The sequence below is a fragment of the Triticum aestivum genome, chromosome 1D (genome assembly GCF_018294505.1).
Source record: "Triticum aestivum cultivar Chinese Spring chromosome 1D, IWGSC CS RefSeq v2.1, whole genome shotgun sequence".
In the NCBI taxonomy this organism is placed as follows: Eukaryota; Viridiplantae; Streptophyta; class Magnoliopsida; order Poales; family Poaceae; genus Triticum; species Triticum aestivum.
The window spans coordinates 430,551,887-430,555,469 of NC_057796.1; positions in this window are offsets into that span (position 1 = coordinate 430,551,887).

The window sequence follows — 3,583 nt, forward strand, 5'->3', positions numbered from 1 at the left end:
AGAGGCAGCATCGATCGGCTTCAGTTAGCAGCAGTAGCAAAGGAATCACTCGATCGGGTTCAGTTAACAACCATCGATCGATCGCTCGAGTTCAGTAACGCGTAGCCTGCAGTGCAATCGCTCGGGTTCAATTAGAGCCCAACGCCTCGCTCGGGTTCAGTTAGAGCCAACGCCTCGCACACACCCGCGTACGTGTACGAGAGAAACACGCATCGCTCGGCCCCCGACCTCCCACCGTAACCGGGAACTCCCCGAAATTTTCCTCGCCCTCGCTTCTACCACGGTATTTTCCGTCATGGACGGCCCAAAGAATGTCATGCAGCTGCGTCTCCGGCCCGCCTAGGACGAAAAGCCCATTTTCTGTCATGATTTTTTGTCATAGAAGTAGGAGCCCACCACATCTATGATGATACCGGGTTTTGTCACAATTATCATCATAGAAGTGTCATATGTATGATAGAAAAAAAATTCGTTCGGCCCAAAATGTCACGGATGTGTCTTTTTTTTGTAGTGAGGGTATCTTGTAATAACAAGATCAACTGGGAATAAAAGTAAGAACGGCAAGTGTATGTATTTATCCATAGGGATATTTCGGTGGTAGGAACTTGCAAATGCAACGGGCACAAAGTCTCAAAAGAGTATCGGAGAGTAACTTTCAAATCTTCTGTTGCAGCCGGCGATCATCTGGACTGAAGGGGCTCTCCAGGAGAAAGTGTTTTCGAGAACCTAAAGTTAGATTTTTAGAAAATCGTTTAACCCGAATAGAAGAGAGATTAGAATCCCAGAGTATAGACGAGGAATAAAAGATCCTAATACCACCCAATGGCGACGTGGGCCCAAGGGCCACACAGCCATGTTAGTAAAAGTTTTGTAAAGTCTAGACTCGACTTCGGCCAAGGAGTGTGGAAGGGGATTCCTACAGGCAGTCGGCTCTGATACCAACTTTTGACGCCCCCGATTCAATCGTACACTAATCATACACGCAAACGTGTACGATCAAGATCAGGGACTCACGGGAAGATATCACAACACAACTCTAAAAATAAAATAAGTCATACAAGCATCATAATACAAGCCAGGGGCCTCGAGGGCTCGAATACAAGTGCTCGATCATAGACGAGTCAGCGGAAGCAACAATAACTGAGTAAAGACATAACTTAAACAAGTTTTCCTTAAGAAGGCTAGCACAAACTGGGATACAGATCGAAAGAGGCGCAGGCCTCCTGCCTGGGATCCTCCTAAGCTACTCCTGGTCGTCGTCAGTGGCCTGCACATAGTAGTAGGCACCTCCGGTGTAGTAGGAGTTGTCGTCGACGGTGGCGTCTGGCTCCTGGGCTCCAGCATCTGGTTGCGACAACCAGGTAGAATGGAAAGGGGGAAAACAGGGAGAAAAGCAACCGTGAGTACTCATCCAAAGTACTCGCAAGCAAGGATCTACACTACATATGCATGGGTATCTGTGTAAAGGGGCAATATCGATGGACTGAACTGTAGAATGCCAGAATAAGAGGGGGATAGCTAATCCTGTCGAAGACTACGCTTCAGGCCACCTCCATCTTGCAGCATGTAGAAGAGAGTAGATGGTAAGTTCACCAAGTAGCATCGCATAGCATAAACCTACCCGGCGATCCCCTCCTCGTCGCCCTGTTAGAGAGCGATCACCGGGTTATATCTGGCACTTGGAAGGGTGTGTTTTATTAAGTATCCGGTTCTAGTTGTCATAAGGTCAAGGTACAACTCCAAGTTGTCCTGTTACCGAAGATCACGGCTATTCGAATAGATAAACTTCCCTGCAGGGGTGCACCACATTTCCCAACACACTCGATCCCATTTGGCCAGAGACACTTTCCTGGGTCATGCCCGGCCTCGGTAGATCAACACGTCGTAGCCCCACCCAGGCTCAATAGAGAGGTCAGCACGCTGGTCTAAATCCTATGCGCGCAGTGGTTTGGGCCCATCGCCCATTGCACACCTGCACGTTGCGTACGTGGACGGAAGCAGACCTAGCCCCCTTAATACAAGCGCGAGCTTACGATCCAATGCAGCGCGCGCCGCTAAGTCGCTGACGTCAAAAAGAGCTTCGGCTGATACCACGACGCCGAGTGCCCATAACTGATCCTGTGTAGTTGGTTAGTGCATATAGGCCAGCGGCCAGACTCAGATCAAATACCAAGATCTCGTTAAGCGTGTTAAGTATCTGTGAACGCCGACCAGGGCCAGGCCCACCTCTCTCCTAGGTAGTCTCAACCTGCCGTGTCGCTCCGCCACAAAGTAATAGTCGGGGGCCGTCGGAAACCCAGGCCCACATCTACAGGGATGGAGCCACCTGCCCCTTCAGCCCCCATCTCCGAACAGTATCATAAGTAATGTAACAGTATAAAGTATATATCATATGCCCGTGATCACCTCCCGAAGTGATCATGGCCCAGTAGTATAGCATGGCAGACGGACAAGAGTGTAGGGCCACTGATGGAACACTAGTATCCTATACTAAGCAGTAGGATAGAAGGTAAGGGTAACAACTGTAACAACAATGACAGGCTATGCAGCAGAATAGGATTAACCGAAAGCAGTAACATGCTACACTACTCTAATGCAAGCAGTATAGAGAAGAATAGGCGATATCTGGTGATCAAGGGGGGGCTTGCCTGGTTGCTCCGGCAATAAGGGGGGTGGTCATCGATGTAGTTGATCACAGGGGTACCAGCAGCGTTCTCGGGGTCTACCGGAAAGAAGTAAGGGAGAGGGAACACAATAAATAACAGAGCAATCAAATGTAACACAAAGCAAGACGTGGCAATACGTTGTGCTAGGGGTGACCTAATGCAGGGATAGGTGATACCGGCGAAGGTGGGGAACATCCGGGAAAGTATCCCCAGTGTTTCGCATTTTCGGACAAATGAACCGGAGGGGGAAAGTTGCGTGTTTGCTATGCTAGGGATGTGTGGCGGACGAGCAGAGAGTGTATCCGGATTCGTCTCGTCGTTCTGAGCAACTTTCATGTACAACGTTTTTCCATCCGAGTTATGGATTATTTAATTATAATTTTCAAAGTTTTAATTCATTTTTAGAATTAACTAAATTAATTTAATTAGGAAATGCCATTATGACGTTAGCATGACATCAGGGGGATGTCAGCAGTCAACAGCCAGTTGACTTGGTCAAACTGACGCGTGGGTCCCGGTTGTCATTGTCTAAGACTAACTAATAAGATTTAGTTAGTCTAACTAAAGTGATTAGGTTTATTAACTACAATTAATTAGGTTAACTAATTTAATTATTTACTTATTTATTTTTTATATTATTTTTTATCTTCTTTTTTTCTAAAAGGTTCCAGGGGGTGGGGCCTCTTGTCATAGGCACGGTGGTGCCTTAGCGGGCGTTGGGCACGGGCGCCGCGGAGCGAGGCAACCGGGGTTGCTGGGGAGCCGGACAGGGCGATGGCGCGGTTGCCGGCAGGGTGGCCGCGGGGCAGATGCGGGTCGCCGCCGGCAAGGTCAGGCGGACCGAAGCAAGCAGCAGGCCACGGGCGCTGGCGCAGGAGGCGAGCGGCGGGCGAGTCAAGGCGGCGGGCGTTTGCGCC